This window comes from Bidens hawaiensis, unplaced genomic scaffold (assembly GCF_021521415.1).
Source record: "Bidens hawaiensis isolate Kalapana, Puna unplaced genomic scaffold, B.hawaiensis_p1.1 tig00049656_1, whole genome shotgun sequence".
NCBI lineage: Eukaryota > Viridiplantae > Streptophyta > Magnoliopsida > Asterales > Asteraceae > Bidens > Bidens hawaiensis.
The window spans coordinates 70,578-88,121 of NW_027498881.1; positions in this window are offsets into that span (position 1 = coordinate 70,578).

Consider the following 17,544-nt stretch of genomic DNA (forward strand, 5'->3'; position numbering starts at 1 on the left):
TTTGATCAACCTGCAATCCTAAAAAGAAAGTTAGTTCACCCATAGCACTCATTTCAAACCTTTTCTTCATGACGTCCTCAAACTCCTGACACATGGAGACTTTAGATGCAGCAAAGATAATGTCATCCACGTAGACTTGCACCAGCAGGAAGTCGCTTCCTTCTCTCTTAACGAACAACGTGCTATCAATCTTCCCTCTTTCAAAACTATTTTCAAGCAAGTAGTCTGATAAAGTTGAATACCAGGCACGAGGTGCCTGATGTAGTCCATACAATGCCTTGCTTAACTTGTACACGTGATTAGGAAAGTCTGGGTCAGGAAAACCCGGAGGTTGCTCAACATACACTACCTCATCAACTTTCCCATTCAGAAACGCACTCTTCACATCCAACTGAAATACCTTCATCTTTTTATATGCAGCAAACGCCAAAAACAATCTTATGGCTTCCAACCTTGCGACAGGAGCGAACACTTCATTATAATCAATCCCCTCTTGTTGATTAAATCCTTTCACAACTAGCCTCGCCTTGTTTCTGATGATAATCCCTTTCTCATCTCTCTTACACTTAAACACCCATTTTGTGCCTATCGCATGCACATTTTTTGGTTTTTCAACCAAATCCCATACTTCCATTTTCTTGAACTGAGCCAACTCTTCTTGCATAGCTTCGACCCACGAGCTGTCCTTTAAAGCCATTTGATAATTCTTCGGTTCAATCTGGCTGATAAAGCAGGTGTACAAGCATTCGTTGATTATCCCTGTTTCCTTAATGCTTGTGTAAACACAGGTGTGCTCATCCAAGCTACGTCTTGTTTGTACACCGGAGGACACATCACCAATCACATTCTCCAAAGGGTGATCTTTATGAATTCTCGTGGTCGGAACAGAACCGACATGCAAATTGTCTTCCAAGTTAGAAGAGAGCTCGTCAATGGTTGTTTCATGCTGAGAGTGAAAAGGATTGATAAAATCTTCTTCAGTTGAGGCAGCAGGGGTATCAATAGAATTTGATGAGGAAGGTTGACTTTTATCAATCAGCTGTCTTTGCAATAGATTTTCTTCCTCATCAAGGATCATCTTCGTAGCAACTCTTTCTTCTTCTTCAGAGATATCTAAATCTGGTATGTTAAAAGACTTAAAAAGTTTAACATAGTCGAAAAACTCCGCAGGTCCGTTGCTTGGTTTTGGCGGTTGGTAACTTGTGATATCTGTGTTACACACCACCTCAATCTTGCTTGTCGATGTATTGAAGACACGTCTGTTGGGAGTCCCAACAACATAACCGACTAAGATTCCTTCATCGGCTACTTCACCAAATTTAGAATTTGTCTTCAAAATCGAACAAGGGGACCCGAATGGTTCTAGACCACTCAAGTTGGGCTTTCTTCCATGCATAAGCTCATAACACGTTTCACCAAGTCTTTTAACAGTTAAGACCCTATTCAGAACATAACAGGCTGTAGCAACAGCTTCAGCCCAAAACACCACAGGAAGCTTCGAATCAGCCAGCATAGTTCTGGCTCCTTCAATTAACGTTCTGTTCTTCCTTTCAGCCACTCCATTCTGTTGCGGTGTATACGGAGCGCTGTATTGGTGTTCAATCCCTCTCTGAAGACAGAAGATCTCCATCTCAAAATTCTTGAACTCCGTCCCATTGTCACTCCTGATGAACTTGACCCTTTTATCCATAACGTTCTCAACTTTGGTAATCAAATTCTTCACCATCTGAGCCGTTTCATCTTTTGATTTCAGGAAATATACCCACGAGTATCGTGAGTAGTCATCAGTGATCACCAAGCAGTATGAAGTACCTCATAGACTTTTTGCATACACGGGACCGAAGAGATCCATGTGAAGCAATTCTAGAGTACTGGCAATTGAATTTACTTTCTTGGTGAGATGGGATTTCTTGTGCTGCTTCCCCTTCTTGCACGCAATACATTTATCTTCAAAATTGAAATTCTTCAAGGGAACGCCCAGCACAAGTCCATTCCTGACAATGTTGTTCATCTTCCGAAGATGAATGTGCCCCATTCTCCTATGCCACAACTCGGACTCTGTTTCACTCGCTTTTGTCAAAAGGCATGACTCTGCCGTGGCCATTTCAGTTGATCTCATATCCATAATGTACGTATTCCTATCACGAGGAGCCTTCATCAAAATCCACTCCTCTGGTATCTGAAAACCCGGTTTCAGCACGATCGCCTCGTTCTTTGTAAAATGAACGGTGTACTCCTTATCACAAATCTGCGACACACTCAGCAGATTGTGCTTCAATTCTTCTACAAAGTTGACATTCTCCAACGTCATCTTTCCGTTCGACACCGTTCCCTTTCCAGTAATATTGCCTCCACTTTCTCTGGCAAAACTAACTCTCCTTCCTTGAACAGGTTTCAAATCGTGTAACAAGTATTTGTTACCCGTCATGTGCCGGGAACAGCCGCTATCCACAACCCAAAGATTATTGGCAGCCCTGTTCAACTATTCCTGCACAACAAAGCAAAAGATTAGAATTTAGGGACCCAAGACCAATTGGTCTTGGATCTATACATCCCAAACTTTGGCTTTCCAAAGTTAGTATCTCGGTAACTCCTGTAAGTCCCATTAGGATATCTCATTGAAGATTGATTGTATGGCCTTCCAAACCTTTGAGAATTGAAAGAATTATAGCTTGTGGTTTGGTTATTAGTAGTGTAAAACTGAGATTTGTTTCTTTGAAAACCCGAATTAGTCACATTTTTGAATTTTAAATGGTTTTCATTTTTAGGAGCATGATAATTACTATTAGGTCTATTCTCAGCTTTAGTAGGCCTTACACCTCTAAATCGCTGCTTCAGAGGGCAATTTGCAACAAGATGTCCTAACTGATTACATCTAAAACAACACCTATGCTCGACCTTTTTATCAACCGGTGTTTTAGATGTCGAGGCTATATTACCACCCGTTCGTCTTACATATGGTGGGACGTACAGGTTTAGTGGAGTACTTTTTTTATTCATTTTATCCTTTTCTCCACTCTTGGGTAACACAACCTCCTCTTTTGCCTTACCAGACTCGGATGACTTATCCGAATCTGACGAGACAGGACTTTGATCAGAAATTTCAACACTTGAAACAAGCGAACTTGTTTCGCCTCTACTAACATTTGGTTCTTTAACAGTTACCTTAATTGGCACTGTCTGAGCAACCTCAAAATCAACAGATTTCTGAACACTAGGGTTAAAAGTGTAATTGTGATTGTACGGTGGTGGAACCTCGTGATAACCGATTCCTCCTCTCTTAGTAGAGGAACCTTGATCACTAACAAGGTGATCAAGAATAGCAGAAGAATTTCTGAACTGCTCCAGTTTTCGGTTCAGTTCCACCACTTTCACCTGGTGGTCAGCAATCTGTTTCTCTCTCTCAGCAAATAGTTTGGTCTTTTCTTCCAAAACCTCATAACTTAAATCAATCACTTCAATTTTTTCAGCAAGTTTAGTTTTTAAACTTTTAACATCTTTTTCACAAGCTTTTATTTTAATTTTATAATTATTTTCTCTTGATTTAATAAAGTGATGATCTTCTTTTATGGTTTTAAATTCAGCGTCCAACCTAACATACTGATCGGTTATGGTTGCTAGTTGCTCAGACAAGTTTTCACATTTTGAACAAGTAGTTTTGGAGCATACCTCGGAGAGCTTGTCATTAACGTCTGCCATAAGAGCCTTTTCTTCTCCGGCAGCCTTCTCATTTTCTTCTGTTTCGACCTTTGCCAAATTTGCCTGCTTGAAAGATTCTTTAGAAAGCAGGTTCCAGTTGTATTCTCCATCTGCTCTAGACATCATGGCACTGTAATCTTTTCTTCCCTCATTATGCGGTGTAGACTTTCCTTGACTTCGTTCTACACGCTCATTCCTACATTCTTTTGCGAAGTGACCGTTTTGTTGACAATTGTAGCATCTCACCTTTGACTTGTCGAACCCTGGTCTTCCTCCGACAAACTTTCTACCGGTCTTATTCATAAACCTCTTCACCCTCCTCACAATCATGGCCATCTGCCATTGTAAATCCATTTCTTCCATATCGTCAGCATCAATCTGATCGTAATCTTCATCCAACATAGCTGGATCAACAATCTTCCCTTGAATATAGTTCTCATAGGAAGCAATGAAAGAAGCATAGAGGCCAAACTGCTCTTCAGCAGACTTGACACTCATAGGCATCTTGGAGTAGTTGTTGCTGGGAGCACTTGAAGAGCAACTTCTCTTGCTTGCCTGGGGTTGAGAACCACTAGATCCAGCTGCTACATAGCAAACATCCCCATTTGTGTTAACTGACACATGCCCCTCATGTGATGAGTTGGGGCCCAACTCTCCCTTCGAGTAATAAGCAGCCGATTCAGTCTTTGATCCTGAGCTAGTGTTGACTTTAGCTCCATACATACTTGGATCTTGAACCTGATCCATAGATGTCTCCTTTCTTACCATGTTAAGCTCAAAGGTCCTGAGCTTGTTGACTGTCGTTTCGAGATCATAAGTGGGAAAGTCCTTGTCTTCCCTCATCAGCACAGTGTACATCTCCCATTTTGGTGGGAGAGCATCCAGAAGCTTCTCAACTATCTCTTCTTCTCTGTAAGAAATGGAATAGATGCTCAGTTCAGTCATCAGATGATAATATCGAGTGATGATATCATCTAATGATTCATTCTTCAAATACTTGAAGACTGAGAACTGGGACTTGAGCAGTTTTATTTTTGAAGCCCGGATTCCTACATTTCCTTCAAATCTGCTCTCAAGGGCTTCCCAAAGCTCCCTTGCTGAAGTGTACTTCCTAAAAGTATGAAGGATCTCCTGTGGAAGAGCCATGGTAATAGCAGCATGAGCCTTGCTCTCAGCCTCATACATCTTCTTCTCTTCTTCTTCCATTTTACTATACTTCTTGATTTGGTCACGACCTTCATACTCCATAATTGGTGGAATATAACCATCCTGGATGCATACCCACATCTTCGCATCCTGGTATTTGACGTACTGTATGAACCGATCCTTCCATGCAACGAAATCGGTTCCCTTTAGCAATCTTGGGGCCTTGGTAGCTGACCCTGCTTCAACTTCCATCTTCACTAACTCAGAGATATTGATCGACGACATCTTCCCCGAAAAGTAAGAAACCTGTAAAAATAAGAAATTTTTTTTTTTTAAGTACCGAAGGCGAAGTTACGGATAACTTCGCTTGAAGTAGGCGAAGTTGTAGAGAACTTCGCTGAAGAACTTCGCTGACGAACACTGCTGATTAACTTCGCTGATTCTTAACTTCGCTTAAGGTAAGCGAACTTAGGAATGAGGCGAAGTTGTAGATAACTTCGCTTGAGAAGGCGAACTTGAGAAGGTAGGCGAAGTTGTGGATAACTTCGCTTAACCTTATATCTTCGCCGAAACCCTACGTACAGTGACGGCAACTTCGCCTGATGAACACGGACGTTTTTGAAGATCTGGAATCTAGATTTAACAAGGTTTTTGATGGTGCAAAGGCTTGAATACTGTGGTAGTAGGTAAGATTGACTTAGAAACACGAAAACACGTCCCGCGAATAGTCGAAACGGGACGAAATCTATACCCGCGTGAATATCCCGAACCTCACAATCGAGCAAATGCTCTGATACCAATTGTAGGTTCCCTGAACGGATCGCACGAGATATCGCGGTCTACTCAGGTGCGGAATCCCTGCGTAGATCGTTACGAGTATAGAACACAAACACACGAATACACGAAACACGTTATATTGATAACCGAACACGTGATATGATATCACTAATACAAAACACACGTTCAATTACACGAACAAACTCACTAACTGATTAAACAACTAAACGATTAACCCTAAACCAAGCCGTAAGTTGGTTTATATACACGACAACTTCGCTTGTTCAACAAGTTCGCCTAGGCGAACTTGTTGACAACTTCACTTATAAACAAAAACATAAATAACAATACAGACTCGATTACAGACACTAGACTATGAACTACTGACATTTATACACCAACAGTTACACATTAACAACAGAGGCAAAAGACAAGTTTTATGATACGTTGTACAAGTTAAAGGTCCCAAAAGGGTATTGTTCAAATTTTGCTAGTTTGGTTAGTCTAAAGGACAGGAATCTAATAGGACTTAAATCACACGACTATCCCATGCTTGTAATACGATCTATTATGCCACAACCCATAAGATATGCTATAATAAGGTATTGTTCTTATTTTTAAATTCATATCACTGTATCACTTCTTAATTTTTTTATAAGTTGGAATAAAGCATGTGGTTACGTGACCGTATACTTTCATATTTCAGGTTCTGTTTTGTTTTTCAAATCAATTTGTAGCAAGGAGATCGAGGTCGAGGAAGTTGACAAATTGGAGGCAAATTTGTTTGTGACATTGTGCCTTCTCGAGAAATACTTCCCTCCATCATTTTTTGATGTTATGGTTCATTTAACAGTGTATGAGGGTTATTAAGGGGCACGTGCGAAACAAAAATAAGCCAGAGGATGCATTGCTGAACAGAATGTTGCTGAGGAGACGATTGAGTTCTTGAGCGAATTCAAAAAAGACTTGAAGACTATTGGTATTCCTAATAGTTTGAGGAACTGGATTGAAAATAAGAATAGAGCAAGTAATAAAGATGGAGTCCCACTATCAACGGGAAAATCGTTGGACGACATTTCTTCAGATCTGTTCGTGAAAGCACATTTCTATGTGCTGCAAAATACATCCGAAATTGTTCCTTATATCGAGTGAGTAATATGTACATGGATTATATTATTTTATTTTCTACTACACGGTGTATAAAATTTGTCAATATTTATTTACAGTCGGCACATAACATTTCTTGAACAACAACATCCTGATAAGAAAATAGCATTGCTAGAGAAAGAGCACAACTTAAAGTTTGGTATATGGTTACTGTTAGGGAATGAATTTTAGGCTGAGGATCCATTATTCAGGACTATCTTATGGATAGATTATCCTTGAGATATGTTCTAGGTTATTAAGGGTCAGGTATCCTCGGTAATATATGTTTACTAATAATTGTGTTTTAATGGTGAAGTGTTAACCAGGTATAACGGCTCCAAGACTTAGTCCACCACCTATTTCGCTAATGGACTTCTAAAGCACGTGATCAAACGACATGAAGGAAGAGAGTGGAGAGATGGCGGATTAATAGGACCTAGTAGTTAGTTGTTATTTTCTTTTGTTATATACCGAGGTTATGATCAATGCTAGGGCACACCGTTACACACGCACTCATTAGCTCACACTCGCATACGCTAGCTTATATTTCTCTGTAATCACACACACATAGCCATTTTTTGTATTCATTGATCATAAACTCCACCCAATGTAACCCTTGTTTGATATTAATAAATTGGTGATAGACAAGTTGTCATCACCCGGGGGTTTTTTCCTTTAATCCGATTAAGATTAAAGGGTTTTTCCTCGCAACAAATCATGGTGTTCATTTGCATTTTGTTCGTATATTCATTACTATCATCATAGCACTATACCTCACAATAACGAATTTGGATACATTATCCTTACTAGATTTTTGTCCAAGACAATTTGGCGCCCACCGTGGGGAAATTGGTGTTGTAATCCATAATATACACAATCAATTTTCAACCTTTTCCATCAATACCACTCTCAATGGCCTCTCAATCAACCTCTGCTTCATCAACCATGCGATCTTTGGTTCCTCCCTCCTCAAGAAGTTTGCCACCGATGCCTCCTCCAATCACGAGGAAAACAAGGGCTGCTGCTGCTGGAAACAAGACACAACTACCAGTCTTCCAGAGCTCGAAAACTACTACTGCCACTTCAGTAGTTAATACTAACAATGATGTTTCCAATATGTTTTCGCATGTCAAAGCATACATGGAGTAACAAAACAAGACTAACCAGATAATCCTTCGGGAGATAGAAGACCTGAAGAAGACTAAGAGGCCGGCAGAGGATCAAACTCCTCTGATGCCTAGGATGCTGGATTTTAACACTCCAGCACCCATAGCTCAACCTACTCAAGGGTAATCCATCCTTCAACCGGGAGCCATGAATCTACAGACTCACGGACCCTCAATTTTCCAGCAAGGATCATCTATCCTTAACCCGGGGTCCATGGGTCAACATGTTCAAGGATCCTCAACTTTTCAGCAAGGATCATCTATCATTCACTAGGGGTCCATGGGTCAACCAACTCAAGGATCCTCAAGCTTTCAGCAAGGATCATTGATCCTTCAACCAGGATCCTCCGGATTGTATCTTCAAGCATCCTTCAACTCCCAACCACTAGGATCCTTCATCCACAGTCAAGGATCCTTCTTCCAGCATCAAGGATCCTCAGGGGTTCAACATCAACGATCCTCCGAGGTCCATGAAGGAGATATAATCCCCATGCAGACCATAGCTTCTGGTGGACCAACTCTTATAGCGGACGCTTCTTATCTCAGCTACTCTTCTGGAATGCCGACCTTTACACAACAAAGAGGTAACATGCATGATCCTATATCCTTAAATGATAACCGTGCTTCCATGCAGGATGCATGTATCAACCAAGACATGGCTAAGGAACTGCAGAAACATAAGGACATGATATCCAGCATGCCAGGGGTGATCCGTCCAATTCCTGAGATACCGGAGGGAAGCCACAAATTGTCCAGATTTGCTCCACCAATCTGTGATGCAGAGATCCCGAAACACTTTAAAACCCCCAACATGAAAGTGTGTGACGGGAATACTGATCCTGAAGAGCACGTTGCTAAATAGAGAGAAAGGATGGAAATCAACCCGATTCCTGAGAGGCTCAAGGAGACTTGTCTGTGCAAACCTTTTGGAGCCACACTATCAGTATCTGCTTTGAAATGGCTGCTAAGTGTTCCTCCCTTTTCTGTTACTTCTTTCTCTCACTTAGTTAACTTGTTCAACAGTCAATTTTCCTGTAGTAGGAAATTTGAGAAGTTAACTAGTGATTTATACCGAGTTATCCAACCTAGTGATGAATCCCTTAGGGATTTTGTTACAAGGTTTGGAAGGGAATCCCTGGAAATCCCCAACCTTGACATGGCTACTGCTGTTGAAGCATTCAAGATGGGAATTCAGTAGGGATCCCCCTTTTATAATGATCTTGTGATACTCCTTGCAGGTCTATGGATGAAGTAAGAAACAGAGCACTAAGGTTCATACGACTGGAAGATGACAAAAGGATCCAAGAACGATTGGGGGCTCAAACGAAACAAGAATCCCCTAACAAGAATAAAGGATCCTCATACAGAAACAACAATTCGAAGCCGTACTCCAAATTCAACAATCAAAATGTCTGAGCAGTTGAAGAAGGAGATGATGATGAAGATTACCCCAACATCTCATAATATTGCTTCTCCGTAGATACCCATGGCTTGATTTGTGCCATGAAGGATCTAGGGGAGAAGGCAAGGTGGCCCCAAAAGAACGAGAAGTCAACCACCTTCAGAGACAAATCCAAATGGTGTGCTTTCCATGAGGATTTTGGCCACATGACGGACGATTGCATCGGTTTAAGGAGGGAAATTGGATACCTACATTTTAAGGAACTGTTGGGAAGAAAATAGTCCAAGATCCAGGATCCTGTAGAGGTTACTCAAAAAGCAACTCCGCCCCCACCAGATGCTCAAGTGATCAACTTCATTTCCGGAGGCTCTGACATATATGGAACTTCCTTCTCTGCAGCTAAGAGGCTGGCTAAGGAGAACAAGATGGATAATGGGGAACGACCGGTTATATCCACCACCTTGACAATAGAAAAAAGGATATTCTTTGATGAAGAAGATAAATCAAGCATCCAGGATCCCCATCATGACGGTTTGATTGTTACTTTGTTTATTGCTAACCATTATGTACGCAGGATCCTATTCGATGGTGGAAGCTCGGTCAATATCATCCAACACGATGTGCTTCAGAAGATGAATATACCAGACTCGGAGATCTTCCGAAGGACATCGGTGCTAGTCGGTTTCAGTGGCGAAACCAAGAAAACATTTGGGGACATCAAACTCCCAATATACATTGTAGGGCTAAATTCTTACCAAAAATTTTGTGTTATAGATAACCATTCATGTTGCAATGTGATTTTGGGCAGGCATTGGCTACATGGGATGAAGGCAGTGGCCTCTACTTACCATCAATGCATCAAACTATCAACTCCTTGGGAAGTAGTAAGGATAGATGGTGACCAAGTCGAAGCCAAGAACTACTATACTTCATCAATGAAGCCAGCAGCTAAACAGACGATAACATAGCAACCACAACAACATCCAAGGGACATGCTGGAAGCTCGAGAGAAAGACATAAATGAGGTGTCCTTGGATCCTGATGATCCATATGTGAAGATGTTCCTAGGATCTAGTATCCCTAGTGAGATCGAGGAGGATATAATATCCTTCCTAAACCGAAGAAAGTCAACGTTTTCCTTCAAACATTCAGACATGACAGATATTTCTAAGGAGGTAATTACTCACAAATTGGGCCTTGATGTATCTATTAAACCCGTCCATCAGAAGCGAAGGAAATTCGCTCCTAAGAGGAACACTGTCATACAAGAAGAAGTTGAAAAACTTCTTAAGGCCAGTATGATCAGAGAGGTTAAGTATCCTTGGTGGTTAGCTAATATGGTTGTCGTTTCTAAAAAAATGGAAAGTGGAGGGTGTGTGTCGATTTTACGGATTTAAACAAGGCATGCCCCAAGGATCCTTTCCCATTACCACATATAGATTCCATTGTGGTTGCAACAGCATGACATGATATGCTCACCTTTATGGATGCTTCCTCTGGGTTTCAACAAATTCAGATAGAACCATTCGATCAAGAGGATACATCATTCATGACTCCTACCAGCATATACTGTTATATTGCTATGCCATTCAGAATAAGAAATGCAGGGGCAACATATCAAAGATTAGTCAACATGTTGTTCAATGATCAGTTAGGCAAGACTATGGAGGTCTACATAGATGACATGGTGTGGAAGTCAAAGAGAGCTGAGGATCACCTCAGAGATCTTGATCTTGAAGAAGCATTTAATATCCTCGACTAGTATAACAAGAAACTGTACCCTTCAAAATGCCATTTTGGTGTTAAGGCTGGAAAGTTTCTAGGATACATGGTGACTAAAAGAGGGATAGAAGCAAGCCCCGAGCAGATAGAAGCCATCATTAATTTAAAATCCCTGTGAATGCTAAGGATGTCCAGAGGCTGACGGGAAGAATAGCTGCTCTCAACAGATTCATCTCCAGATCCTCAGAGAAGTGCAAAGATTTCTACGACATCCTTAGGAAAAACTAGAATTTCGAATGGACGGAGAGGCATGAAGTTGCGCTTAATGCCTTAAAGGATTAATTATCCTTGGCATCAGCTTTGATAAAGCCTATGGATGGAGAATCCTTATATCAATACCTAGCTATTTCAGGAAATGCAGTAAGTGTCGTCCTCGTGAAGGATCATAAAGGTGAACATCATCCCGTTTATCATGTAAGTAAAAGTCTATTAGATGCGGAAGCCAGGAGAAAATTTAATTCTTGCACTTATTATGGCTTCTACAAAATTGAGACATTACTTTGAAACACATACTATTATTTTAAGAACTAATTATCCTGTTAAGAATGTGCTTAGAAAACCAAATTATGAGGAAGGATGGCCAAGTGGGCTGTGAAGCTGAGTGCATGTGATATTCAGTATGAGCCTATAACAACCATTAAATCGCAAGCACTAGCAGACTTTGTGGCTGATTTCAACAGTAACATGCACAAATAAGCTGATTTAGAAGTTAAGCAAATAGAAGAAACCAAGGATCCTTGGATCCTCTTCGCAGATGGAGCTTCCAATGTAAGAGGGCAGGATCAGGTATCCTACTGAAATTGCCACAGGGGGACATATTACCCTAGTCTACTGCCTGTGAGTTCCAAGGAACAAATAATGAGGCGGAATATGAAGCCTTGATCGCAGGTTTGCAATTAGCTAAATTCATGAGGATCAGGTATCTTCAAGTATATATAGATTCATTGTTGATAACTAACCACTTTAATGGCTCATATGCTGTTAAAGGAGAAAAACTAATCAAATATCTAGATGTTGTGAAGGAATTAGCAAAATCCTTCGAATTGTTAAGTATTGATCAGGTACCAAGGGAAGAGAACGCTGGGGCAGATGCTTTGGAAAATTTAGCTTCGTCTTCGAAGATTCCAGAAGATACGGAGATCGTAATCATTCATATACTCTCCCCAACAATAGAAGAACGAGAAGTTGGAGAGATAACGACTGACAAAGAGAATGTACTTTGGGATCCATTATCCTCAAATAATTGAGGATCTTGGATCCTCCCAACCAAGAAGTATATTCAAACTGGAGAAATTCCAGCTACAGAGAATCCTAAGTCCGTCAAACTCAAGGTATCAAAATACATTTTATTACATGATAATCTGTATAGAAAATCTCTTACAGGTCCCTATTTGAGATGCATCAAGGATCCTGAAATACAAGAAGTACTCAAAGACTTCCACGAAGGTGACTACGACAACCACACAGGGGGGAAGAGCATTATTTTCCAGGATACTTAGGACTGGATACTTCTGGCCAACAATGAAGAAGGATGCAATGGAATACTCAAAAAAGTGTGATGCTTGTCAAAGGCATGCAAACATCCTTCATCAGCCAGCAGAACCAATGTATCCTATATCCTCTTCATGGCCTTTCGTGAAATGAGGAATGGATATTGTTGGCAAGCTACCAAAGGCACCAGGCGGAAAGATCTTTATGCTTGCCATGACAGACTACTTCTCTAAATAGAAAGCAAAAGTATTCGTACAAGTCCGAGAAAGGGAAGTTATATCCTTCATTAAAAGAAATATTCTAACTAGATTTGGTATCCCATCTGAAATTGTTTGTGATAATGGTTCCCAGTTTATCGGGAAAAGAACCACTAACTTTTGTGACAGTTGGGACATCATGATGATTACCTCTACTCCAGTGCATCCTCAAGCTAATGGCCAAGCGGAATCAAGCAACAAGATAATTATCAACAATTTGAAGAAGAAACTAGGATCCAAGAAAGGCAAGTGGGCCGAAGAGCTACCTTATGTACTTTGGGCTGACAGGACAACACCCGAGAATGCAACATACCAAACACCCTTCTCATTGGTGTTTGGATCAGAGGCATTAATCCCTACAGAGATGGTGGTTCCTACAACCAGAACAAGCATCCGTGATCCTGAAGCCAATAAAGTAATCCTTCTCGAAGACTTGGATACTGTGGATGAACTCAGAGACCTAGCCAAGATCAGGATGGAGGCATATCAACAAAGGGTAGCTGGGGCATACAACAAAAGTATAAGGATCAGAAGATTTCAAGAAGGAGATTTGTATTGAGAAAGCCTTCCAGAATACAACCAATCCGGCTGATGGAAAGCTAGCACCCAAGTGGGAAGGCCCTTATCTGATCGAGTCGGAAGAAGGGAAGGGGGCATATCATTTGCTCACTATGGAAGGCAACAGATTACCAAGAGCATGGAATTTTATCCACCTCAAGAAGTACTTTTTCTGATCAGGATCAGGTATCCTCTGAGGATCAAGTATCCTTAAAGGATCAAGGATCCTAAAATTGGTAATATCTCTCTGATCATCTATTCATTTAAGATTTTTATTAATTTAAGGATAACATATTCTTCGCGTTTATTTTTTCCATGTTTAATAATAATGCAAGATATTATTAAGATATTCAATGATCAAGAGGTTGGCCACCTCTCCTTCACATTAAAGGTATCATACTATTTTCCTTGGCCTAGCCCACGATTAAGGTATGACCCCCGATGGTCATATCTTCTAAGGTTTAAAGGTTTTCACCTTTCTTATAAATTAGAGTTTCTACACTCTCGCCTGGAGCGCACGCTATCCAACGTATAGTCCGGGGAAATGAGACCAGTACACGCTTAGTGGCTGACAATTTCGTTGTCTTCGGCTATATGGAGGATCCTGATTTATGGTAGACGTATCATACCATCGGTTTATAACATTATCATGTTATCTCACGTTTGGGCTAAATCCCGGGTTGGGCGAGTCCCCAGTTTACATCCGTATCTTGGGCCAGTCCCTAGTTTGGGCTTGTCCCCAGTTTGGGCTTGTCCCCAATTTGGGCTTTTCCCCAGTTCACGGGCTTGTCCCCAGTTCACAGTCTTGTCCCCAGTTGCACGGGATTGTCCCCAGTTTATTATATGGGCTTGTCCCCAGTTTGATGGGTCTAACTCCAATTAATCTTATAAGTTAATTGCAGCAGATATCCTAAGTTCAATTACGAGGATCAACACGTGTGGATTCGAAATCCTTAACTTACTTCTACAAGGATCACGGAAGGATCATTATTTATGGTAACTTAGGTCTAATTAGACCTTATGGTATGATCTCTACTTGTCAATTTACATTTGTTTGGCTATGATCCTTATAAACCTTTTTTACTTAAGGATTTAGAATCTTTAAATTACTTTTGCAAGGATACTCTATCCTAAACTTTTTTACTTAAGATTATTTCTTAAAACTTTTCAATAAAGCTAAGGCTATATCAAATAAACTTTCAACAAGTAACAGACAAATAGTCAAAAGATGTAAATTATTATTTTCATAAGTCACCTAGATTTAACCAAAATCCTTAACCCGGATTTCACCATACGAAAGATGGACCATCCACCCGGGTTAAGCAGGTGTTACTAACCGTTCATGAAGTACATGAAAATAAAAACAGGGGCATCAAAGGCTTCATCCCCACAAACAGAGTAACCCTCCATCTTTGCTACCCCCGAAGATTGTCTTAAGGATCATGGATCCTTTACCCTGATTACTATTGTCTGTTACAAACCATAAACCGTTATCCATTAAACATAATCAAAATAAAAAGAAACGGGCTCGGGCCTTGTCTTCTTTATCCTTCATTGCCCGTTCATGCGGCTTCTTCACCCTCTACCACTGCTCCTTTTCCTTCTTCAGCCTCATCTATCTCCTTCACTCCACTTGCACCTGCTACACTCGCATCGGCCATCTCACCTTCCTCTTCATCCTCGCCACCACCCAAGCCTGCCAATGATTGCTTCCACTTCGCTACGTCCCACGAAGACTTGTCAAAAGATGGATCATTGGCTTCAGTTACCAGCTTTATCCTAGCCTGCAATACTGATATGGCTCCCCAAATCTTTGCCTCATTGGTAGCCCGGTTGATCTGAGCTGCAAGTGTGGATGCGTGATCCTCTTCTTGCTTTTTCTCTTTGGTCATCTTGGAGAGCTCTTTATCCTTTTCCGCGGACATGGACCTCATCCCAGCAAGAGTCTCCTCGTATTCTCCAACAATCTTTTCATGATGCCTTCGAGCAGAGTTGACAGCCTGTATAAGAAAATAAGACAAGATCAGGAGAATACTTAATCTGTCAGCAGAGGCTAAGAGGATAAAGGATCCTTACGTCAGTCAACATCTCGAGCAGCTATTTCTCAGTGTCAAAGGGATTCTCAAGTTCGGAGCTTTTCTTCCTTTTTGCTCTGACTTAGCTCAGGTTGTGACTGGACAAGGCTTGGATATCGGGGTGGACTTCAAGGTCTCCTTCTTCACAAACATGCAGTCAATATCCTCAAGAGAAAACTTGGATGCGGATTTCCCTGACTTCTGAGCGCCTGCAAACAAGGATTCACCGATAAGTTTATAAAATATTCTTTTGTTTTATCAATATTAAACTTAATTATAAAGATACTTACTTGACATGTTTAACTCTGAGTTTGACTCACGGAAAGATTCAACAAAATTAGCTTAAAAGGTTCTGATTGTAGGATCCAGTGCCAAGATTTTCTTGACTTTGTCTTCAACTCCGGGAAGCTCAGACAGTAAAGCAAAGTTTTCAACTACACCGGGAAAGAAAAAGTATTAGTAGAAGAATCAGGTTTCTTACATTTGCGAGCTAAGGATCCTAGATCCGACCCTTCTGGATCCACCTTTTGGTAGATAGGATCCACCTGGAATGGAATCCCTTTTTAAGAAGAAAAATTGATTCTTCCAGAGTGTATCGTTCTGAGTAACCTTGGAGATAGGAATCACTTGACGAGGTTTTGACTTAAAAACAAAAAGTTTGGAACCATGGGTGACCATGGTGTGCAGATTTGCTAACTCCGAAAAGCCAAACTCGACGCCTTCTTCCTCGATTATCCTCTCTATAGCATGAAGGACTCTCCATAACATAGGCATGGTCTGGATATAGATGATTCCGGTTAAGATGACGAAACTTTGGGTAAAATCAGGAAAAGGGTATTTGAAGCCTATCAAGAATGGTTGGTGTTAGGTCACGATTTTTATACTGAGGATCCTTTATCCTTGACTGTCTTATGGATAGTTTATCCTTGAAATATATATATCAGGATATAAAGGATCGACGATCCTCGGTATTATTTGTTTACTAATGATTGTGTTTAGTATGGTGATGTGTTAGACAGGTATATCAACTTTAAGACAAACTTGCATCAATTATCCTCATGGGACATCCTATAGCTGGAACATGGATCTAGGATCCTAATTCAACATAGCTGATTCTGGACGAACGCTCTAGAATATTGACGTTTAATAATAACAACGGTATCTAGACCTGGTTTACCGCTTTGTTTGCTAGTGAGGGACTATCAGCACGTGGTCAAAGAGCACGTTGGTGAAGAATGGAAGACTAGCGGATTTATAGGACGAAGTTGTTAAGTTTGTTAATTACTTTTTCCTTATATTTTTGAGTATGATCGAGCTAGAAATACACATGTACTTACACACACACTAGAGCAGAAGCAATTACTCTCTTTAAACACTAGCTATCTTTGTAACCTCGATCGTATACTCCACAAACACTTGTAATCACTTTTTGTTAATCAATAAACTCGACGGTGATAGTTTTCACCGTCCGGGGGTTTTTTGTGCCGGAGACCGAGATAACCATATACTCATCGACCAAAGGTTACCTTGTTGATCATTGACTAAAGTAATCCGACCAAAGATTATCTTATTAATCCTTGACCGGAGTTATTTTACCAAAGATTACCTCGATAAGTTTTGACCGAAGTAAGATTATCTTGGTTAAGGGTTTTTTCCCTCGTAATCAAACCTTTGTGTTCACCGACATCACGATTATACACTTGTCATTATTGAGTTAGCACCTCACCTCACATAACAGATTTGGATACTTGATCCTTAGTAGATTTTTGTCCAAAACAATTTGGCGCCAACCGTGGGGCAATTGGTGCTATAATCCATATTATTCTTATCATTTTCAACCTTCTCATACCCATATCACTATCAATGGCCTCTCAATCAACCTCTGCTTCATCAACCATGCCGGCTACGGTTCCTCTCTTAGCAAGGACTTTGCCACCGATGCCTCCGCCAACCACGGGAGCACCACGAACTGCTGCTGCTGAAAGCAAGACACAACTACCAGTCTTCCAGAGCTCGAAAACCGCTGCTGCCACCCTGGTGGTTAG